This window comes from Artibeus jamaicensis, unplaced genomic scaffold, assembly GCF_021234435.1.
Source record: "Artibeus jamaicensis isolate MK-2021 breed Jamaican fruit bat unplaced genomic scaffold, CSHL_Jam_final contig_588, whole genome shotgun sequence".
Classification (NCBI taxonomy): Eukaryota; Metazoa; Chordata; class Mammalia; order Chiroptera; family Phyllostomidae; genus Artibeus; species Artibeus jamaicensis.
The window spans coordinates 6,087,156-6,112,687 of record NW_026521895.1 but is presented as its reverse complement, the minus strand read 5'-3'; the positions used below and the strand labels follow the sequence as shown (position 1 = coordinate 6,112,687).

Genomic DNA, 25,532 nt, shown 5'->3' with positions numbered 1-25,532 from the left:
TTGTGCCTGGTATTTTGCACTTAGCAGAATGTCTGAACAAACCAGCTGTATTGCCACATGTAGAGTAGTTCTTTGGATTCCCCATATAACAGCAATTTTAAAAATATGCTTCCCTGTTACCCTAAGTCCCCAATATAGTTTTAGGGAGACTGGCAGGTGAAAATTACTTTCATAATGCTATTAAGACAGTATTCGTCTCTTTCACTGGATTGACAGTTACCCTGGTAATGCAAAAGCAATGATGAGCAAAACTGCCGGCACCAAGACAGTGACTCCCAACTGTAGTAGTTGTCAGAATATTCTTCAAAGTCAAAAATTTAGAGGAAAAATACATACAAGTTTCACTTTAAAATTCTTTCATGAATCTGCAGAAACACTTATTTAAGAAATGTGGACCTGGTTACATGTCTTCTTACATTCTGTATGATAAAATGAGAAGTCTGCACGAAGCATTTTGCTTCATATAAACACAAGATTGTTATACCAAGGAAACACACTCACGCAGGTGTGTTATTATGAACATGCCTTTGATATTGCTGACCCCATGGAAGCGTCTTGAAGACCACAAAATGCCCCCAGACCCGATCTCAATGAGCATCGTCCTAGAGCAACTTCTGAAGGAAAACAAGCCAACGGGTATGGGTAATAGCCAATAAGGCAAATAAAATGATTTTTAAAATAAAATCAACTTCTTAGAATCCAGGAAAAGACAAAAAAAAGTACAATGAAAGAAAATAAACGCAACATATTATACCATATATTTCAGACCATAAGACTCACCTAGGTTTTAGGGAAGGAAAGAAGAAAAAAATTTTGAAGCAAAAAATGTGGTAAAATATTTAATAACATAAATAACATAATATTTCACCAATGTACATGTAAACAGAATTCAACAGCAGCATTAACAACCATTATTCCTCCCAAATTTGGGGGGAACGTGTGTCTTATAGTCTGAAAATATGGTATTTAAGCCCAGTAGTATCAAAAAGTAAATTGATTATAAATTACTAAAATCTCCAAATAAAAGGCAGAAACAGAACTAGGAGTAACCTAACACTGACTTCCAGAAATTCACTTTAATTATAAATAGGTAAAAAAAAAAATAATAGTTTTACTACAATTTTTAAAAATGATAGAAAAGACTGTATCTTAAATACATTAATTTTAAAAATATTATGTAGCTATATTATGAAGGTATATGAAATGAAAAAATAAGGAAAATTTTAAAATAAATGAATTAGCTTATCAATATGACAGAATAATCTTAAATGTGTATGTGTTTAATAACAGAGCTTTAAAATACATACAGCAAAAACTGAGGACTGAAAAAAGAGAGAAATCTACAATTTGAGACTGATGTTTCAGAACATCTCTTAGTAGTTGACATATTTCCAGGGAAACAATATGGACATAGAAAATCTATGTTACACTATTAACTAGTTTTCCTCGTGGACATTTATAAAACATTTTACTCCAAACCAGAAGAGGCTGGCTTTGGGGTGCTGGGGGCAGCGGTTGTGCGAGACAGAGCCACTTCCGGCTCTGCAGACTGACCGGCGGGAGGGTGGAGTCTCTGCTCATTGCAACAGCGTGACTACTGGGTATTGTAGAGGCCGGGCCCTCTGCAGCTGGCACCCCAGCATGTGGGCCACACAGCAGAATCGCTTTTCACAGCGGCTTTTGGGATCGTCTAGCTGCCACTGGTGTAGTCTCCCCCTCCCCCGCCGGTCCTTGCATCAGAAGGTTCCATTGCCTTCCCTTTTCCCACAATGCAAGCAGGCACCATTGCCCATTGGGAGAAAAAGGACGGGAGAAAAATCAATGAGGGTGAACCAATTGCAGAGGTTGAAACTGATTAAGGCCACTGTTGGATATGAGAGCCTGGACGAGTGTTACAAGGTAACAATACTTGTTCCTGAAGGTATCAGAGATGTTCCAGATGGATTGATCATCTGTATTGCAGTTGAAAACCTGAGGATATTGAGGCCTTTAAAAATTATACATTGGACTCAGCTGCACCTACCCCACAAGCAGCCCCAGCACCAACCCCTGCTGCTACTTCACCTACACCCTCTGCTTAGGCTCCTGTAACTCATATCCCACTCACATGCAGGTGGTTCTTGCAGCCCTCTCTCCTGACATGACCACGGGCACAGTTCAGAAATGGGGGGAGAGTGAAGGAGAAGCTAAGTGAAGGAGACTTATTGGCAGAGATAGACACTGACAAGGCCATGATAGGTTTTGAAGTACAAGAAGAAGGTTACCTGGCAAAAATTCTGATCCCAGAAGAGGACTAGAAGTGTCCCTCTAGGAACACTGCTCTGTATCATTGTAGGAAAAGAGGCAGATATGCTAGCATTTACTGACTACAAGCAAACTGAAGGAATGTATTTAAAACCACAAACACTTCTACCTACTACTCCTCCCCCTGGGACCCCTTTTCCTCCAATTCCTCAACCTGTAGCCTCTACACCATCAGCTACTCCACCAGCTCCTCCTGCTGGACCCCAAACAAGGTTATTTGTTAGTCCTTTTGCAAAGAAATTGGCAGCAGAAAAAGGGATTGACAAGTAAAAGGGATGGAACCAGAAGGCAGAATCATCAAGAAGGACATCAACTCTTTTTTACGTACTAGAGCTGTTCCTGCTCCAGGAGCTGCTGTGCCTCCCCTGCTCCAGGAATGGCGCCAGTTCCTACAGGTGTCTTCACAGATATCTCCATCAGCAACATTCTTCGACTTTTTGCACAAGAGTCAGTGCAATCTGAGCACACCATACTTCATTATTGCCTTTTTACTGATGTCAATATGGGAGAAGTTTTGTTGGTACGGAAAGAACTTATTAGATGTTACAAGGGAAAAGCAATATTTCTGTTGATGACTTCCTCCTAAAGGCTTTAGCTTTGGTGTGTGTAATGGAATAATACATAGCAGAAAAAAAAAAGAAGAAACTCCTGTCCTTCGCAACAGCATGGATGGAATTGGAGAGCATTATGCTGAGTGAAATAAGTGAAGTGGTGATGAATAACCATATGATCTCACCTGTAAGTGGAACCTAATCAACAAAACAAATGAGCAAAATAGAACCAGAGACTTGGAACTAAGGAACAAACTGACAGTGACCAGAGGGACAGGGGGAAGGGCAACCAAAGGAGAACTATTCATGAGTCCACACGTAGAGGACTCATGGACATGGACAATGGGGGTGGAAATTGAGGAGGTAGGGGTGAGCAATGGGGAAAAGGTGGGACCACTATAACTGAACAACAATAAAAAAAAGAAAAAAAACTAAAATAAAAAACGTTCCTGAAGCAAATCCTTCTTGGCTGGACGCAGTTACAAGACAAAATCACGTTGTTGGTAGCGGTGTTGCAGTCAGTACTCCTGCAGGACTCCACACCTATTGTATTTAGTGCACATGTAAGGGGGCTGGAAACCATTGCTAATGATGTTTCTTCAGCAAAGCACGAGAGGGTAAACTATAGCCACATAAGTTCCAGTGTGGCACTTTTATGATCTTCAATTTAGGAATGTTTGGAATTAAGAACTTCTCTGCTGTTATTCACCCACCTCACGCATGTATTTTGGCCATTGATGCTCCAAAAATAGACTCGTGCCAGCAGATGATGAAAGAGGATTTGATGTCTGTTACATTCAGTTGTGATCATCAGGTTGTGGATGGAGCAGTTGGAGCTCAGTGGCTTCTGAGTTTAGAAAATACCTGAGTTTGAAAAACCTATCACCATGTTGTTATCATTGACCCAAGAATTTCTAGTCTCTTCCAGGTCATAGTGGTTTGTTCTTATCAAGATATAAATATGTTATTAAACAAGTGGTTCTTTTATATCAAAGTCAACAAATTATTTTAAGTCTGTCCAGTTATTTGTTATGGTCACTACTGATTTGTTTAAAGTACAGTTACACCCAAATATTGTGCACATTTAGTAACAACCAGATTTTAAGCTGTGTACTTTCCTAGTCAAGGGACATGTGGCATAGCCAGCCCTTTGGTGATAAGTACTTCCGCTGGGAAGTGTAAAGGTAGAATTGTGGTTCCCCATGGAGCCTGGTATATAAAAGTAACCTGGATAAAAATCTTGAGATTTTGAACTTCAATCATCTCAGATGTTTTCTTTATATTTGAGGAAAGGAGAAGTCAAGAAAATTTGTTCTCTTGGAGAAAGAGTTGGCATCAAAGCGTGATTTTGGAATTTAACCCTAATTTAAATTTTTCTCTTGCATGACCTTGGCTTTATCATGGAGGGGGAGGGTAGAGAACTTTACGGAAAATAAGTTAAATTTTTAAAAAGCCAGCATTTTCTTAGACTTCTTCAACTGCTATTTATTTTTCTGTGAATCTCAAAATGGTTGTTTTCCTTTCTTGAAATGAGATGTAAGTATAAAGCAGCCACTTGGAATAAAAGATTCGTGTGGGTATTTAAACAACTCAAATGTTTAATTCTGAGCAGAATTCTACAATTGCCTCCAAAGAAAAGATTATGCATATAGGATTTAAAAAAAAACAGAAGAGTATACATTCTTTTCAAATGCAAATTAACTATTCTTCAAAATATAATGTTTGCTGTATATGGTTCAGTTAGTTAAGAAAACTTAAACCATCCATAGTATGCTCCCAAGTACAATGGATAAAGATAGAAATCAGTAAATTAGAGACTGCTAAAATATCCTGATACTTGGAAATTTGAAATCATCCTTCCAGGAGAGATTCTGCTTCTGGGAAGATGGCATAGACATACTTTTTGTTCTTCCTCCCACTAAGTACAACTACAACTGAGGCACTGTATATAAAAACTCCTTCTCCAACTATTGGTATTTTCATTCCTCCCTTTTTTTAAAAAAAGAAAGAAAAAATAACAAACCCCATTTTTATTACAAAAAAAAAAAAATAACTAATAAATGAAGATCGGAAGGAGGGGAAAGAGGGAGGGGTGGAGTGAGGAGGAGAAGGGAGAATATACATGGCAGTAGAGAGAAGAAGATGGGGGGGATGAAAATAATAGGGGAAGATTAGGGGGGGTGGGGTGGGGGTGGTGGGGGGACAACGAACTACAAAAATTAATATATAAAAAAAATAAAACGGAATATATAAGAAGGGTTTTTAAGGTGCAAGGAAGAAAGTGGACCAGATACGGACCTCAGAAACCAAGAATACCATGATGATGAGTACCCTGGGTTTTGTGTTTGTCTTATACATACCAGTCTTCAAACTGGGGAAGTCAGAAACCTGAAAGCGTTAATAAGTGTAGACAAGAAAGCTCTAACAAACAGGGGTCTCTGTCCAAAAGACTAGGTTAGGAGTAGTAGCCTAGCAAGACACAAAACATTAGTATAATAACCACTGTATTCCATCCAAAATACCCCAAACAAACAAATCCAAGCAAAAACCTGTACCTCCACTCCAGTCTATGCTAGAAAATTCTGAGTGGAAAGTCTTGACTTTCCTCCTCACCAATATGTTTCAAGACACCTTAAATCCCTTGTCTTGATGGTGCTGGAGAAGACCAAGTAGGAGGCTGAAACTTCTATCATCACCAGTTGTAGTAACACCTCCCATCCTGCAGTGCCAGTGCAAACTACATACAGAGCACAGATTTCCAAGCCACTCGGCAGTAATGGGCTCCTTCCCCTCAATGCTGAGGTGGAAGCAGGCACCTCCTGGAGAATCAGGAATTTCACCATCATCCAGTGGAAACGAAACAGCTTGCAGTCCAACATCAGAGGAACCCTCGGGGGAGCCTGAACTCCCACCTCTGCCTAGCAGCAGAGGGCTCCCTCTCCTTGGGTATTAATTAAAGATGAATGGGGAACCTGGACTTCTATTTCTATCTGGGAGTAAGAAAGCTTTATCCAACCCCTACTCTGTTGGAGCAGTGCCACAGAAAGCCTGTCAACACAGAAAGTTTAAATATGACTCAGTGTCTCATAACCTAATACAAAAATGTCAAATGCTCAATAATAAAATACTCATCAAAAACTAGGAAGATATCAAATTTCATGAAAAAAGATTATCAATAGATGCCAACACTATTACGGTGACAGAGATATGAAAATCACGCACAAATATGTAAAGCAGTCATAATAAACATGCTTCAGACAAATTTTCCTAAACATTACAAGTTTACACAATAATGACATTGGTTTTCATCAGATCCATTCATTCTACAAGTATATGTTAGGAACATACTTTGTTTAATATTGGCTAGATGATACAGGGATATGGGAATGAATAAAGCACACCTGATATTGTAGTGTAGTTGAATCAAGAAGACATCTTCTCCATGAACCAGGTAGCAAGAGCTCACTGCAACATGGGATGTTAAAAATGCTAGGCAATGGAGATATTACTTCACGAGAGTAGTTATTGTCAAAATTATACAAGAAGATCACATGCATAAAGATTCCTTGATCACTACAAGGAATCTCAGTTAAAGTTTTATTAAAACCCCAGGCTCCTTTTACATCTTCTGATCCTTGTTATATATGCCCAGTGTGAAATAGAAATCACAAAATTTCTCCTAGTACTGTTGGCTAAAATTCCTTGGAAAAACTGCTGTACCAAGTAAGTTTTTCTTTTATTGCATAAAACAAACCTTATATCTAAAAGTAACAATTTAACAGCCATACGCTTTATAGAAACATAGTTATTGATATATTAACTTAAAATAGATATATAAGGTAGATAACCCAAGTCTAATACAGCATTTGTTGCTCTCTTTCTTTCTCACCAAAAAATATCTCAGGTGAAGTAACTAAGGGGAACAGCTCAAAGTATGTACCATTTTTATGTTCCTCAGTGGCAAAGTTTGATCATGTGATAGAGTTATGGCCAATGACATGAAACTGGAAGTCTGTAAGAGCTTCAAGGAGAGTTTTAATGCTTCCCTGATAAAAAGTTACACAAAATTCTGTTTTCCCTTTTCTGTTGGAATACAAGTTGCTAGCAGAAGAATCATCTTTGCATGAGAGGAAATAGCTAACCTCTTTTTCAGTTGATATTTGGGGCTTTTATTATTTGCAACAATGGTATCCCTAATGCAGTGACTGATGTGTTGTAAGTTGTGAACTTTTTTGCATATTTAAAAAAATTTAGTGCTAGTGTGCTCAATTTTTAAAAATAAGTTTAACACTCCTCTCGAATATAACCTCCAGCTGGTTTTTGTTTGTTTGTTTCTTTCTTTCTTTCTTTGTATTAGTTCTCTACATTTAAAAATACAGAATCTTCTGAACTTCTGCTCTGGTCATCCTTTAGGATCTTGTTATAAACTGGGACTAAAAGTCTATCTAGATAATCCTCTGATGGTACGAGAAAATTTAGAAAAATCATCCTTAATTATGATGCAACACACAAACCATTATTTCTTGACTTTTTTCTAGCTTTACAATTTAGTCTAAAGACATGGACAAAAATAATGAAGACCCTTTTTACGGTATGATTAATTCTATTTTTGTTTCTCAATGAAGTAAAATGACCATTTTGATGATTAGTTGATTGCTTAAACACCCAGGCTTTTTAATTTAATCTTTATTGTATTTTTTCACTTATAATTTAGTCTCGTTATACACCCCCTGTTCCCAGCAATTACCACACCAGTTAGTGTCCATGTCCATGAGTCCATTTTCCTTTTTACTCAGTCCTTCCATCTCCTCTCTTCCTCCCAACTAGATGTCATCCATCTGTGAATCTGTCTACATTTGCCTTGTTAGTTCAGTTTGCTCATTAGAGTCCACATATGAGTGAAATCATATGGTATTTGTCTTTCTCTAACTGGCTTATTTCACTTAGCTTAATGACCTCCAGGTCAATCAATACTGTTGTGAAGGGTAAAACTTTCTTCTTTTTAATGATTGAGTAGTATTCCATTATGTAAACATCCCATAATTGTTTTGTCCACTTATCTTCTAATGAATACTTGAGCTGCTTCTATATGTTGGTGATTGTAAATATGCTTCAATAAACATAAGGGTGCTTACATTCTTTTGAATTACTGCTTTGGGTTCCTTTGGATATATTCCCAGAAGTGGAATCGCTGGGTCAAAAGGCAGATCCATTTTTAATTTTTTGAGGTATCTTCATAGTGTTTCCCACAGTGGCTGCACCAGTCTTCATTCCCACCAACAGCGCAGAAGTGTTCCCCTTTCTCCACTATCTTGTCAGCACTTGTTTGTTGATCTATTAATGCTAGCCATCCTGGCAGGTGTGGGAATGTATCTCATTGTGGTTTTAATTTGCATTTCTCTGATGATTAGTGATGTCGAGCATCTTCATAGATCTATTTGCAATCTCTATGTCCTCTTTGGAGAAGTGTATTCAAATCCTTTGCCCAATTTTTAATGAATTGTTTGGGGTTTTTTTGGTGTTGAGTTTTGTAAGTTCTTTATAAATATTGAATATTAACCCCTTATCAGATATATCAGGAAATATGTTCTCCCATTCTGTGGGTTGACTTTTTGTTTTTATTTGATGATTCTCTTTGCTGTGCAAAAAAAAATGTTTTAGTTTGATATAGTTCCATTTGTTTATTTTTTAAAAAATTTCCTTGCCTGGGGAGATATATGAGAAAAAACTGCTATGAGCAGTTTCCAAGATTTTACTGCCTGTGCTTTCTAGAATTTTTATGGTTTGGGGTCTAACATTTAAGTCTTTAATTCATTTCGAATTTATTCCTGTATGTGGTGTAAGAAGGTGGTCTAGTTTCATGTTTCTACATGTATATGTCTAATTTTCCCAAAACCATTTATTGAATAAGCTATCTTTTCCTTATTGTATGTGTTTGCTTCCTGTCAAATATTACTTGACTATAAAAATATGGGCTTATTTCTGTGCTTTATATTCTGTTCCATTAATCTTTGTGTCTGTTTTTATGCCAGTACCATGCTGTTTTTATTACTGTGGTCTTATAGTATAGTTTTGTATTAGTGCCATTCCTCCAACTTTGTTCTTTCTCAGGATCACTGTGGCTATGTGGGGCCTTTTGTGGTTCCATATAAATTTTTGAAATATTTGTTTTAGTTCTGTGAAATACATCATTGGAATCTTGATAGGAATTTCATTGAATCTATAGATTTTTGGGGGAAGTATGCACATTTTAATAATGTTAATTTTTCTATTCATGAACATGGTATGTGTGTCCATTTATTCTTTTCTTCTTCAATTTCTTTCTTCAGTGCCTTATAATTTTCCAAGTACCACCGGTCTTTTACATCCTTGGTTAAGTTTATTCCTAGGTATGTTATTCTTTTTCAAGCACCTGTGAATGGGATTGTTTCCTTAATTTCCTTTTCTGTTACTTCATTATTAGCATATAAAAATGCAACCAATTTCTGGATATGAATTTTGTATCCTGCTACTTTCCTGCTAAATTCATTTATCAGTTCTAGTGGTTTCTTGGTGGAAACTTTTGAGTTATCTATGTACAATATCATGTCATCAGCTAATAATGATAGTTTTACTTCTTCCTTTCCAGTTTGGATGCTTTTTATTTTTTTCTTCCTGTCTGATTGCTGTGGCTAGGACTTCCAGTACTAGGTTGAATAAGAAAGGTGAAAGTGGACATTCCTGTGTTTTTCAGATCTTAAGGGGAACACTTGTAGTTTTTATCCATTGAGTATGATGATGGCAGTGGGTTTGTCATTTATGGCCTATATTATGTTTATGTATGTTCTCTCTAATCCCACTTTACTGAGAGTTTTTATCATAAATAGGTGCTGGATTTAATCAAATGCTTTTTCTTCATCCACCGGTATGATCATGTGGTTTTTATTCTTCATTCTGTTTATGTGGTGTATCACATTTTTTTATTTTCAAATTTTGTACCAATATTGCATTCCTGGAATAAATCCCACTTGATCACGGTATATGATCTTTTTGATGCATTGCTGTGTTCAGTTTGCTTATATTTTATTGAGGATTTTAGTGTCTGTGTTCATCAGGGATATTGGCCTATAACTTTTTTCTTTGTAGTGACTTTATATGATTTTGGAATTAGGATAATGCTGGCATTGGAGAACGAGTCTGGGAGGCTCCCTCCTCTTGAATTTTATTAAATAGTTTGAGAAGGAGATGTGTTAGTCCTTTTCAGAATGCTTGGTAAACTCACCTGGAAAGCCATCCAGTCCAGGGTTTTTGTTTGTTGGGATTTTTTGATTACTGCCTCAAACATTAGGTGTAATCTATCTATTCTGATTCTCTGATTCTCTCTGATTTAGCTTTAGAATATTGTATTTCTAAGAATATATCTATTTTGTACAGGTTGTCCAGTTTGTTGGCATATAGTTGTTCATGAATTTTCTTAACAATCCTTTGTGTTTCTCTGTTGTCAGTTGTTGTTTTACCTCTTTCATTTCTGATTTTATTTACTTGTGTCCTTTCTCTTTTTCTCTTGTTGAGTCTGGTTACAAGTTTGCCTTTTAATCTTGTTTGTCTTTTCAAAGAACTAGCTCTTGAATTCATAATTGATTTTTAATCACTTTTTTACTTTATTTTATTTCTGCTCTGATCTTTATTATTTCTTCACTCACTTTGGGGTTTGTTTGATATTCTTTTTCAAGTTCCTTTAAGTGTGAAATTAGATTGTTTATTTGAACTTTTTCTTGTTTTTTGAGATGGGCCTGTAAGGCTATGAATTTCCCTCTTAGGATTGTTTTCCCCGTGTCTCATGGGTTTTGAATTATTGTGTTGTCATCTTCATTTGCTTCAAGGTGTCTTTTGATTTCTTCCTTGATCTCATTGTTGACCCACTTAATTGTTTAATAACATGTTATTCAGCTTCCAGGTCTTTGCATGTTTTTCAGTGTTCTCCTTGTGAGTGACTTCTAGTTTCACAGCATTGTGGTCAGCGAAGATGCTTGATATGTTTTCAGTCATTTTAAATTGATTGTGACTTGTTTTGTGTCCTAACATGTGGACTCTCCTAGAAAACATTTCATGTGCACTTGAAAAGTCTGTATATTCGGCTGCATTGGGATGAAATGCTCCGAAGATATCATTAGATCCATTTGATCTAATGTGTCAGTTAAGTCCGCTATCTTCTTGTTGATTTTCTGCCTGGACAATCTATCCATTGTAGTCAATTGAGTATTAAAATCTCAGACTATAAGTGTATTCCTGCAAGTCTCTCACTTTATATCCATCAAGAATAGCTTCACAGATTTAGGTGCTCTTTTGGTGGGTGTGTAAATATTTACTAGGGTTAATCCTCTTGTTGGATTGTACCTTTATCATTTCATAGTGTCCTTCTTTGCCTCCTATATAGCCTTGGTTTTAAAGTCTATTTTGTTGGATATAAGTATGACCACCCCAGCTTCTTTTTCTTTCCATTTGCATGAAATATCTTTTTTCTATACCTTTGCTTTTAGTCTGTGTGTATCTTAGGATCTGGGATGTGTCTCTTGGTGGTAGCATATATATGGGTCTTGTTTTCTTATCCATTCAGCTATCTTATGCCTTTCGGTTGGAGCACATAAGCCATTTACATTTAAAGTGATTATTGATAAATATGTATTTGATGCCAATTTATTGTTAGACTACCTTTCCATGTTTTTTCCTTTCCATTTTTCTTCTCCTTAAAACAAGCCCTTTAATGCTTGTTGCAGTACTGGTTTCATCTTAACAAACTCCTTTTCTTGACTAGGAAGCTTCTTTTATTTTTCCTTTGATTTTAAATGATAGCTCTGCTGTGTAAATAAGCCTTAGTTGTAGATCATTGCTTTTCATCACCTTGAATATTTCATGCCACTTCCTTCTGGCCTAAAATGTTTCTATTGAAAAATACAATGATAGTCTAATTGGTGCTCCCTTGTAAAAATTACCTGCTTTTCTCTTGCAGCTTTCAGGATTCTCTCCTTGTCTTTAAGCTTTGCCGTATTAATTATGATGTGTTTTGGTGTAGGTTTCTCTGGGTCCAATTTGTTTTGGACTCTCTGAGATTCCTGAACTTCACCAGATTAGGAAAATTTTCCGTCATTATTTCTTCAAATAGGTTCTTGATCCCTTGCTCACTCTCTGCTTCAGGTATTTCCATGATGCAGATGTTGTTACATTTCATGTTGTCATAAATGTTGCTTAAGCTCTCCCCATTTTTAAAAATTCTTTTTTTCTTTTTGCTTCTCTGCCTGGGTATTTTTTTCTACCTTGTCTTCCAAGTCGTTGATTTGATCCTCTGCTTTATCTAACCTATTGTTTATTCCTTCCAATGTATTATTTATTTCAGATATTACATTTTTTATTTCTCACTGGTCCTTTTTTATGGTTTCTATGTCTTTTTTCATGCTTAAGTTGCCTTATAATCCTTACTTCAAACTCTCTCTCTCTTTCTCTGATTAATTGCTTGCCTCCACTTCATCTAGTTCTTTTTCTGGAGAATTCTCTAGTTCTTTCACTTGGGGCCTGTTTCTTTATCTCTCCATTTTGGCTGCTTCTTTGTATTTTTCTGCCTTAGTTTAAACTTATCTGTGGCATAGCCTCAAGCTGTAATTAGCAGCCACTGCCAGGGTAGAGTAATTCCTGCTGGTGGAGTATTGCTTCTCTTCAGGCTGATGCCACTTGGAGAGGAGTGCTCTGCCTGAGAAGGATGGTTCCTTCCGTATGGGGAATGATTCAGCATAGGGATCCTGGTGGCTGTTCCTTCATTTCTCTCCCCAGAGTCACCAACCCCAGACATTCCTCAAGCGTCTGTGGTCCTTTCTGGCCTACCTCTGCTGGAGCCCAGGGTAAGTGGCTGCAACATGTTGTATATTGGCCATTTAAGAGGCTCTCTGATTCTCCAGCTGTCTCTACCTGGCAGACAGAACCCTTGCCGCTTTTCACAGCTGGATGTTATCTGGGTTCCTTTCTGGGTGTGGTGCTAGGAGCTGGGACACCCACACTACTAAGGGGGAATCCCATGGCTGTTGAAATATCCCTCTGGAACTTCAGCTGCCACCCACGGAGTCCAGCCAGCCTTCTTGTGCCTCCTTAGCATGCCCTGCCAGTCTAGGTGTCATGAAGTGGTTTCTTCTGTCTGTCTGTGGTTATAAGGCATCTCTCTAGCTAGTGTTCAGTGGGCTATTCAGTATGACTTCTCTACAATTTAGTTGTAATTCCAGGTTGGTCCTGGGAGGAGTTTCATGTATCTTCCACTTATTCCTCTGCCATCTTGAATCTCACCACCCAGTCTTGATCCCTGATTTCCTCTTTTATTCTTGAGAATGTCATCTTGCCTTCTTCCATATTGTCCAAGATTTTACTGTTACTATTTCCTCTACTGCAATATGTTTGTTGGTTTCTCTTTATGAATGTCTTCTAAATCTCTTTTTTACCAAAAAAATCAAAACAAAAAAACACAATTGGATGGGTTGTTTAAAAGAAAACAGTACAAGGACAGCATAGGTTCTCAATGTATTTTAAAATTAAAAATGTTGAAACAAGCCTTATGATTCTAAAATCCTTATGAAAATGAATAGAAAGACCAATGGTATGCAAACATAAGAACTAAATAGAATAGTACGAAAGGTTATTTTACAAATAAGACACACAAGACTCTGAAATCTCATTTAATATCAAAACTCACTAATAATTTCAAGGACATGGATATGGTGAAGCACAGAAGAGCCATGGAGAAGTCCAAGATTGCCAACAGCACTCTTTACACCCTTCCTTTTCACTTTGCATGTGTCTGATATAGATTTAAGACATGCGTTCTAAGCTATTCTTGAAGTGTTATCACTTACACAAAAGAGATACAGGTGAGTTATGAACTATTTCCATTTATACTCTAAAATTTATCTATCCAACATGACATTTTCTACAGATATGCCATGTTTAAGCAATTGACATGGAGCAGGCACCATATGTATATGGACTAAAGTTCGTTCCCCCAAATTCATGTAACAAAACCTCAACCTTCATCATTGTAGGGGATTTTAACACCCCAATGTCAACAATGGACAGATCTTCCATACGAAATTCAACAAGGATATAGTGGCACGAAAAGAAAAAAAACAAAAACCTCAACCTTCAGTACCTTAGAATGTCATTATATTGAAGATAGGGCCTTTAAAGTGCTACTTAATTTAAAGTGAAATTAACTTAAAATTAAAGCCATTAGGGTGGTTTCAATTCAATATGAGGTATCCTCACAAGAGGAGACTTGGACAATCAAAGAAACAATGGGCACGTAGACAAACGGGAAAATGACCATTCAGTGAGAAGGCAGGCCTGTGCAAGCTGAGGGCAGATGCCTTGGGAGAAACCAGACCTGCAGAACCTTTATCTTGGGTTTCTAGTCTGCAGAACTGTGAAAAAATAAATTTCTGTTAAAGCACCCAGCCTGTGGCGTTTTGTTATGGCAGCCCTAAAAATTTGATAAAGACTTCTATAAGTGTCTAAACATAAAGGCTTGCCCACTAGAAATGTCAGTATGAATTTTGCAGAAAGCCAGACATTCACATGTTTATAAGATGGTTTGAACAGAGCATTTTCTGTCCCCAGACATCCAGACAGTTGGAAAAAACAGATGATAGGTCTGCTGTTAACCCCATCCTTCCATAAACACTGACATTCCACTTGGTATATATCCAAAGACATTATCACATAGGTGTGTGTGAGGGAATATATTGGAATAAGGTTTTTCAGTGAGATTTGTTGTAGCAAGCTGTAGATCATTAGGCAAGTGTATGGTAGCTTTGATGGACATGCACAATGGAACACTGGCAGCAGCTAAGGTAAAAGACTAAATGTGGGTAAGGCAACATGTATATTCAAAACCTCATGTTTTGGGGAAAAAAGAATTATTTGAAAATTAATTATATGTTCCATCATGTAAATTAAAATACAGGCACTAACTATAAATGCTTTCTTAAAAGAATATACGTATACCAAAAATTTGTTCCAATGTTCAACATTATAGAGTTGCTTTCATGTAGTCTGTGGGGGAGAGAAATGGAAATGAGGACTGGAGAATAAAGTGACTAATAATAAATAATAATAATAATAATAATAGAAACAAGAGAGTTTTGTGGCCAAACCAGTGATGATATATGTCATGAACTGAGGAGTATTTGTTCAACACACTGTACCTGGATTCCAACTTTAAAAGCAAATTTTAATAACAAAAATTCAAACAGAGAAAATCCTGAATAAAAATCTTAAATAAAAATGTTAAATAGTCTAAAACAAAAAAGATATACTGTACATGCAATATTAAAGAGAAGCAACCTAAAAAATATGCAGTTCATTTTAGAAACTTTATAACATAAAAAATAAACCCAAGAAAAAATATGAATAAATATAAAATATAGAATAATATAACTAAAGAGTCCAGAGCTACTATTTATAAAATGTTTGTATTAAACATGACTTTTGTGGTTGAAAATCTCTCAGGAAAAGAAAGCAAAAAAACAACAATGAGGAAATTGCCTCAAATTTTGTATATTAAACCTAAAGATTTTAGTGAATTACCTGCTATTTATATAGGGTTGGGGGCAAAAATAGATGTACAGTTGTTCGTATGCAAAATAATACAATAATTAATATAACATAATACAAGGATAAACTCTGTGTTTCACAACTGTAAACCTACTTTTGCCCCACCCCGTACAGGAATATATATGAGAGGTCAGAGATGACATTGAGGTAAAAAAAAGAAAAGCATGAGAAATATGACAAGTAAAAAGAAGAAATAACCAATTCTTAAAATTGCCTACTTCCATATATATTGCTCATCTTGCACACCAGACCATGTATGCTATGAGGACAGAGAGCTTGTCTGCCTCATGCATCTCAGTATGGAGCTCATTGTTGATCTGGGCCTGAGACAATGGACGCCTTAAAGCTGAGGTGTGTCTTGGGGATGGAGAGCAACATAAGGAGATGGTTTTACACACTGGCATGAAAATTCTCTGTGGGCAAGGAGAACTATGGAGTGTTAGAAGAGCTGCATTATCTTCCTAAAACATTTGCTTAACTTACTCTTAAATGGGACCTCAGATACCAGGGGAACAATATAATGAACATATTCTTATTCTTTATCTTTCTACTAATCTTCTCTGATTAGTAGAAAGCATGGTCTCTGTTCCTGTGTTTTCCTTCTGACAAAGAATAACATATAAAATTAGACATTGTTTTATAATTTTAAGATTACATTAATCTGTACTAACTTACATGGTTGATTCAGATTGCCCAACCTTTTAAGTTCTAAATTTTGTACTGAAATGCACTATGAGTGGCGATGACAGGTGATCTGTACATATATACGTGTGCAGTGCTTCCAGTGACTTGGAATTAAAGTTCTTTCATGAGTAGAGTGCTGCTCTCTGTCTATTTGGGATTCACAGTGACATTCATCTTTAGGCACATAAAGATGCCTGATAACTCACTTCCCCTCTGGTTGCTGCTGGGGGAGAATAGGGAGAAAGTCTAGAGGGGCATTAAATGCACAACAAAACACAAATTATGTTTTGATAAACATTCTGTGCTAGAATATTTAAAAACCTCAGTTACAGTGACAAGTTCAGCAGTGCATGGTTATAAGCCTCTGGCCATTACAGTTTTGTCCTCGTGGTTACGGTTTGCTCTGGTGGCTGCCAGCTGTGCTGAGGCACAAGTGTCCCTCAGCAACATGCCAGCTAGTTATGCACTAGGCACAGAGGTCAGAGTTCTTTTTGGATTTAAATCTGAGTATTATTATTTATTCAACTTTAAACTGTGAGTATGGTGCAAACCTGTTTATGCTTCATTTTTCTGAGCCATAAATATTAGTAAAATATATACAACCAACATAAAGGGTCAGGCACAAATAGTGCCCCTTTTTTATTATAAAATCTTTTATTACAAAATCACAAGCATGTAATTCTGTAACATAACAATATCACACTGAAGTCCACCATATGACATTTTAAGTGAAATGTTCAAATTAAGACTGTAAATTATTTTACCCAAATTATTGCCCTGCCAACCACACTCAAGAAGGCCTTACTTCTGCTGGACCCTCTATATTTATAAAGGTTCATAGAATTTATATGTGTAAAGCCCTGCAACAAGTTCCTGGCATAGTGTAAGGACTAAATAAATGCATGCTAATATCATGTGGGTGTTTCGTGTGTGTTCACATGTATGTTACATATATGTGCATACGTACACATAGCACAATTGTATGTTCCTAACTTTGAATTTGGCAAAATTAAGTGGAAGCCTTGAGTTGAATTTCACTGAGGTTCAAACTGAACCATTTCCTTCATTCTATTTACACACATCAGCTTCTCTTTATGGGATTTACTTTGAACATATGAAAGCGTACAAATACCCAGATATTATAAGCAAGTAAGATATTTAGGTAAGAGATTGCTTTAGTCACTGAGAGGAAATATGGCAGGCTTCATATACTTTATAACTTGGTTGACCATACCATCTAAACTAGGGCAGTTTAAGAATAAAATGTGTGTGCTTTTAATAATCCTTCAGGGAAACCAGGAAGAATTATCACCTTACTCAAAACCTAAGAATTTACAGTAAATGAGAAGCACACCTCTTATCTGTTCCAAGGACAAAAGCATTTAAAAAAAAAAGTTGCACCAACTTTTGTTGGTGAAATAGTGTCATCTATTTATAGTATGTGTACAACTCGGTTGGAATTTGTAACTCAGGTTGAATTGTCGATTTTTCATTTTCAGATTTTTTATTATTATACATAATGCCTTGTGTCTCACAAGCACAACTGTGCTGAAGTTTCAAGTGCTGCTGAAGTACAGCTGCCAGGATTTAGTGTGGATCACATTGTTTGAGGGTTTTTTTTTTCAGCTGTCTGTTGAGTCCCCTGAAACTAATGCTCAGTCTATATTAATGTCTCGGTCCCGTGAAACCTCAGCCTATTCTCTCCTATAATTAATCTTGCAGGTACTGCCTTGACATTATTGGTTCACCAACAGAGCAGAACTGCCTCAGCCATCAATAATAATTCAACACATTAGGATGAGGCCTACGTAGGGGCCACAGAGGTAGCCGGATCTGCACAATCTCCTGCCCTCTTCTTCAGCTGACAGGAAATTCTGCAGTTGAAACTAGTGTTTCGGTGGCTGGATAATTTGTAATAGAGGGGTTTTGGTGTTACTAATTGTTTTGCTTTATGCTTTTCTCCAAATGTAACCACTGCTTGGCACAATGGGAATGATTGTTTACTGAATCTTAATACTGAGGCTGTTACAAATTGTCTTTCACAGATGGTGGGAGCTTTCCAGATCGAGAGAGGCAGGGAATTTATTACTCAATATTTCTGTATTACTGATTGGGACGTGAGGAGCATAGGCAATCTGTCCGACTGCAGGGTTTGCCTCGTGGTTTCTTTCCCTCTGCAAAATTATGGCTGGCTGTAGACGTTTTTCTCATTTTGTATAGATAGCAGCTGTGTAATTTCAAGCAGAATGTTTGCTTTGATCCCCCTTTCTTTAATTGAAATCCACAATTATGAGATTTGTTTTTTTTATGTTTGCGAGTTTATTGGTTTAATCTACAAAATGTGCTGTCTTGCTGTCTTATACAGTTAAAGGCTACAGCACAGTTGGGACTTAAATGACAAACATTGGAAGGAGGGGCCTTCTTTTTCTCTTTTTTTGTTGGCTGTGGAAAGAAACCAGTAGATATTTCTACCCTCAGCAGGCTGTGTGACAAATGAATAAACTGTTATTCTGTAGAATTTAAAGTGCTATGTCTGAGATATATATATATGTCAGTTACAAACTAATTGGCCTAAATATATACATAATATATTTTTGTAAATATATGTAGTGTATGTGCATATGTGTATTTAAAATGGAACGATAGCTAACTGACATAGGAACATTTCCTTGATTATAGTAACTACAGATGGACCCTAACTTAGGATGTTTTGACTTAACAGCTTTTGACTTTATGATGGTGTGAAAGCAATGCGCATTCAGTAGAAACTGTACTTTGAATTTTGAATTTTGATATTTTCTGGGGCTCATGGTGTGCAGGAAGATACTACTTATGATGCTGGGCAGCAGCAGCGAGATGGCTTTTTCCGACTGTGGGCTAAATAAGTGTTCTGAGCTCATTTAAGGTGGGCTAAGCTAAGCTATGATGTTTGGTAGCTTTGGTGTATTCTATTCATGGTCAACTTAAAAAAAGGTGTAGTGGTATGTAACCTGACCTTAAGTCAAGGAGCATCTGCAGTATCATTTACAGAAGGTCAGCTTTGTCAGCACATTTTAAGGGAAAGGTTTATAAAGGAAGTGGATATAGGAACAGAACCACTTGGTCTCTGAGATAGTTTCACAACAAATAACTTCAGTGCTTACGTGTCAATATTCTCCACCAGGGAAATGAGTCACAATTTTCCTAAATAATACATTCCCAGATGTTTGGAGTCATTTCTGAATAAAACAAAAGGAAAAGAAAAGGTTGAATGAAAACAAGTGGTATTTTGTTGCCAGGTTTACTTGTTTGTTTGTTTTTTCTCCAATTAGAGTTTTTTATTTAATTATTTTTCAAGTACAATATTCTGTCTTTTACTCCCATCCCAGCCCACCCCCCCTTGCTCCCCACCTCCCTCCCATTTCCACCCCCTTAGTTGTTGTCCATGTGTCCTTTATAGGTTTATTTGCTTTAACTCATAATCCGTCGTAAACTCTATGTATTTTTTAACAATTACTGCTAATATTTTATGTGCTTGCTATTGTTTTCTGACACAGTGTGTTGAATTTTAATTCAGAACTCTGGGCCATGTCTATAGAAGGGATGGATATGCCATGCTCACTGGTATTAGACTGATTAGATTGTAACTGAATGAAACTTTCTGTACAGCACCCTCATCCCACTTCAACTAATTGAACAGGTTTCACAGCTCTGGGATTATTTCGGTATTTCTCTCAAATGCTCAAGAATAATTAATTTACTTCAACTCTATGAAAGAAATTATTCTTTTCATAGTTTTTCTGTTTGTTAGTTTTTGTGGGGAGGGGACAAACAAAACAGGTGATCATATAGGTATTTTAAGATCTTTAGAACTGCACATTATAAACTGAGCATATGTCCAATTTACTGTGTGGCCTCCTCATTATCAAAATAGTGAAGTCTAAAATCATGCAACTGTCATATACATTCTTTGAACTTTATCTGTGTGGGTCATGCATTTTGAATTCAAAAAATACTTGAATATATTTCCTTATATCACAGGGGACTTGGATTCTAGGAAGAAAAATTACTTTAATACAAAATTACTTGGTGTTCTCTTTTTCTTAATGGTTATAATTTAATTAAAGTTCCTCTCTTCCAAGAGTTTATCTGTAACAGAAAATTTGGTAATTTTATATATTTGCATTTTACACATTAAAATAATGAGGCTAATGGATCTTAAGTGACCTGCTCAATATCATCCAGAAAACTAAGGGGAAAAAACCCAGAATTCAAATTCCAGTCTTTGGATCTTCCTGCAAACTCTGTGTTTTACCTAGTTAGGAGCTATTTTCCTAGGGCATAATGGTGACTTGAGAAATGAACACCAGGCTTTGCATTGTGTAAGGAGGGCCCATGGATGTCAAGGACACTGGAAGCCAAAGATGCCTGGAAAGGTGGGTGAGAGGAAAACGAGAGCGGGATCTGGGAACAGAAAGGTAGAAATGGAAAGAGAGGTGGAAAGGTGAAGAAGGCTCAAGATAAACTACCTCATTCACAGTGTTTTTATGGTCAAAAGCACCCCGTAGGTGAATAAAAAGTATGCTTATGGATAAAGTGTTCATTTTTTATTTGAATCATGGTCTTTTTTTTCATTTCCTACATACAAGTTGGATTTCATTTATTAGGTGTGAAATCAACTTTATGAGAAATAAACATTTAAGAGGTCTATCAGGTAACATTGCTTCACACTTGGTTTTATTCACACCATTAGAGTAAATCTTTTCTCTCTCACTGTATCTAACTGTGGCTGGTCCAGTAAGAAAGTTTCATTCATTCCTGCAGAGAGTGCAGTCAGGAAGACAACTTTGTCAGTTCTGCTCTCACGTCCTTCTCTCCCAGAATTATCAGGTTGATGACAATGAGACCCCCCGCAAAAAAAGTTCCAAATAGAAGTCTCAGCTACTGCCTCTTTTTGGAGCAGACTGTTCTCTGTTTATTTTATGTTCCTCAATTTAGTGAGTTTACTCGGGCAGGCTCCGTCCCGTACTATGTGGAGTTCCTTGTTTACACGGGCATGTTTATTTCTAAGAATAAAGTGGTTAATCTGGCCAGAGATTATGCTGTATTGTTTGATTCACCTTTTTCAGAATAAAGCTATTCCTGTTTGTGACCTTTGCATCTATTTCTTTAGAATTTGACTCTTAACTCCTATTATCCCCAAACACAGAAAGATATATTGATATATTTCAGTTTTTAAGCTGTTGCAGGGTATTTCTCCAGACCACTAGTTCTATACATCCTGGTTGTTTCCAGTGTGTTGTAAGTTGGAAATTTGATGCTAAACAAGTAATGTTACAGTAAAACTGCTTACTAATAAGTTGGTGTGCTCTTAAAAGTATATTTCAGATTAAATGATGAGATTAATGGTTGCAGCAAGTCACATGTACACATTCAAGTTACAAAAGACCTACCAATTTATAATGCCACAAATAAGACAAAAGAGCACTTATTTTCCCACACTCTCACCAAACCTTTTTATTAAGTGTTTTCAAGTTTTTCATTGTAATAGACTCTTAACTCTTTTATTCTTTGCTGTTTCCTTTTTTTTTGTTATTTTTAACAGTATTATTTTAGCCACAGATATATTTCTTTGACTCTGGAATTTCTCACTTAATATGTCTTGTTCATGAATTCTTATTTTACTGAATTATTGTTCTCATTGCATCTTTCTGTAGTATTACTCATGGGCATTTTGTAATTTTCACGATTGTATTATAGAATGAATTCCTAATATGCTGCTTCCACGCTGTTTTATATTCTTTAATTGCCTTGTTTTCTTACTATAAAATGATTTTACACTTAACCATGATTTTCAGGCTTTCTGACTTGAGAAAGACAGCTCTTTCGCTTTGATATATTTTAAGTGAATTCATCTCCACATTTTCACATTGAGCTAAGATTTGAGGATCGGGGTTTGAAATGTGTCCATCTAGCCTGAGAATGCAGGGAACAGGCAGGTGAACTCATTGGTGTGTAGCCATGATCAGAGAGCCAGGTCTCTTGTTCTCATATCTAAAATTGTATTCAATCCCTAATATACACACTTGCCCCATGTTTCCAGGAGCAAGTTTTATTTCCCTGGAGAAACAGCCTTGCTTTTGAACCACTTCCCTAGTTTAGCTTGGAGCCACTTGGAGCCAAGTTTTTGCCTGCATCGATGAGCCATCCCAGGCACCATTTCACCTTCTCCTCCCACCATTTCCTTCCTCCATTTACCACTAGAAGTCTTAGTGGAAAGTCCAGATTTGGTTGAAAAGGAAAATGGTGTATTATCTTATGTTCTAGGACAACCTGTTACTCAAAGTTTTATGTATTTTTTTCTTCTTCATTATGTTGGAAACATAGATTCTGGTTGTGTTTAAAATGGGACCTTATTTCCTTCCTGCTTTCTTTCTATTGTAGCTTTGAGACATTGAAATAATTAGCTGCAACTACTTTCCTGTTTGTGATTAGAAATAAGCATTATTTTTTTCATGGAAATTATTAGGTGTATGTCAGGCTACTTATGTAAACCCTCGTTTTACCTGTCTTTAAATAGAAGTATTCATGAGGTATATTCTGAATTTTGTCTAACAAAACAAAGATAAATGCCATATGCTCCATATGCCAAAAGCACATCACTATTTCTAATATACACCGAGCTCGAGAATTAAAGCCCTACTTGGGGCTTTACTGGAGACATATTTCTTTATATTCCTTTATTATCTATTGTTGCGCATTTCCTAGGAGCCATTAGGTGAAATTAAATCGGCCATCCTCTCCCCTCTCCGCTTCCCACTGAAGTCCATCCTCTGACAGAACTGTGCATACCCTCATGGGAGTACACCAAAAACAAAAAACAAAACAAAACACAGCTATGAGGATCATTCAGAACTGGTTTCAAACCCTGGTTTGTCATCTGCTCATTGTCTGAAATGGAGCATATTACTAAATCAGTCTGAGAGCATTTCCCCAACAGCAAAACAAGCACGATAATATGTGCTTGACAGAAATATTGTGATGTGTAACTTAGATATTCTATCCAAGTAGTAATAAATGCTTGAACAAGAAACACACTTCCCAAGGTTTCCAGTCAAAGTGGAGGCGTGATAGACATGCTTTGCCTCTTTGTACAACCAAAAGAAGGAACACAACTAGCTTAAAAACAAAAAAACACCAAGAAACTGCCAGAAAATCATCCAAAAAAACACCCAGAACTCTATTGAAGTCTGACAACCAAGACTTTAAAGAAGCTATATTCATCCAGAGGGGTAGGCGGGGCAGAGGCAGGGAGACAGGCGGAGAGGACTCGGTGTGGCAGCAGCAAGCCAGGTGGAGAGGTGGTGGGGAGGTGGGGAGGTGGTCGCCAGTGGAGAGGACTGCCCCACACTCATGTGTGGTGGATAAAATCATGGGAACACCTTGCGAACAAGTGAGCTCAGTCCCAGGCCAGACCACGCAGCCCAGGGCTCCAGCCCTGGTAAATAAAGCCACACAATTTATGGCTGTAAACCCAGTGGCGTTTGGGGCAGTGGAAGAAACTGCTGGTACAGAAGCAAACCCATCCACCCTGGGAACCGCAACCAGGACAGCAGTTGAAGGGATGCCAGTCACATATTGGAAATGGGTGAAGTGACTAGAAATAGGGAGAAGGCCCGGAAGCCTCCGGAAGTCAGACTAAGTGATGCAGAGATAGCCAACCTATCAGATGCAGAGTTCAAAACACTGGTGGTCAGAATGCTGAAAGATCTCATAGATTATGGCAAAAATTAAGGGAAGAAATAAGGGCTCTACTGGGGGAATAAAAATCCACAAGAAACCAACAAGGAAGGGAAGGAAGATGGGATTCAAATCACTGATTTGGAATGTAAAGAAGAAATGAAACTTCAACCATTAAAATACAAAAGGTTAAAGATTAAGATAGGATCTTAAAAGCAGAAAGAGAAAAGGAGACATTTACCTATAAAGGAGTTTTCATAAAACCACCAGCTGATTTCTCTAAAGAAACTTTGCAGGCAAGAAGGAAATGGCAAGAACTATACAAAGTGATGAAAAACAAGGGCATACAACTAAGATTACTCAGGCTGGGAGAGCTATTATTTCGAATTAAAGGACAGATAAAGTGCTTCCCAGACAAGGTAAAGCTAAAGGAGTTCATCATCACCAAGCCTTTATTATGAGAAATGTTAAAGGGACTTATTTAGGAAAAAGAACAAGATCAAAACTATGATCATTAAAATGGTCACAGCCATCAACAACTGAATCTAAAAAACAAAAACAAACTAAGCAAACTAGAACAGGAACAGAATTACAGAAATGGAGATCATATGCAGGATTATCAACTGGGAAGAGGAAAGGAGAGAGTGAGGGAAAAGGCATAGATATTTAGAAGCATAATTGGGTAGGCACAGAATAGATAGGGAGATTTTAAGAACAGTATAGGCAATGGAGAAGCCAAATAACTTACATGCCCATGGACATGAGCTAAAGGGCAAGATCGCTAGAGAGAAGGGAGAGGACTGGGAGGAGAGGGGCAAAGGGGAGAAAATTGGGACAACTAAAATAGTGTAATCAATAAAATATACTTAAGAAATACACTTTCCCATATTTTCCATTTCTCTAAGCCAATCAATTTTTGTACTATATTCCATTTAAATATAAATACTACTTTCACCTTATGTAAACATTTCTATATACACTATACAATCTGAAATGTGATATTCATAACTTCATCTTTAAGAATTTAGAGATTTATATTTGCCTTTATTCTTATAATCTAGTTGATATGAATAAAAGTTTTAGGTAGACAGAAATTATTTTTGCTGTATTCTCCATTGGGAAAACATCTACAGTTTAGTATAAGGCAGTTCTCTGGAGGGGTGAACTGCTCTCCCAAATATTGAACAAAACAGATACTTGGGTGGCAGACATTGACAGAACACTAACATGGGCTGAGGCCTCAAGCCTTTAATATCCAAACAAACATCCCTTTAAGTTAGGTCTCCTAATGCTTTGGAAATTATTGTCAGGAGGGACTAATATTTTATACCAGATGTTTAAACTTTATTATTTTATTACACCAAGCTGATTTGATTACTATGTATTTTAATTTAATTCATAGCACAGTTATATGCTTGCTTCCATCAAAAAGGGAACATTGGAAATTAGAATTTTCACTGTAATTTTTCTCTTTAATATTTCAATTTTAATTTTTCAGAAATTGCTATAGAATACAAACAACATTTTGCATTTTATTCTGTATTTCTGTTAGCTATGCTTGTTCTACATTCCAAAAATTCTCAAAATAATTGGAATGGTGCCATGAAAATTTTAGATAAAATAATAAAACTTGTAATCTTTAAAAAT

The 25,532-nt window shown here is 36.7% G+C and overlaps 1 pseudogene; it reads left to right on the top strand.

Moving 5' to 3' along the window:
• The first annotated feature begins 521 nt into the window (after nucleotides 1-521).
• Nucleotides 522-3,790, top strand: LOC119036665 (dihydrolipoyllysine-residue acetyltransferase component of pyruvate dehydrogenase complex, mitochondrial-like; annotated as a pseudogene).
• Nucleotides 3,791-25,532: the final 21,742 nt, after the last annotated feature.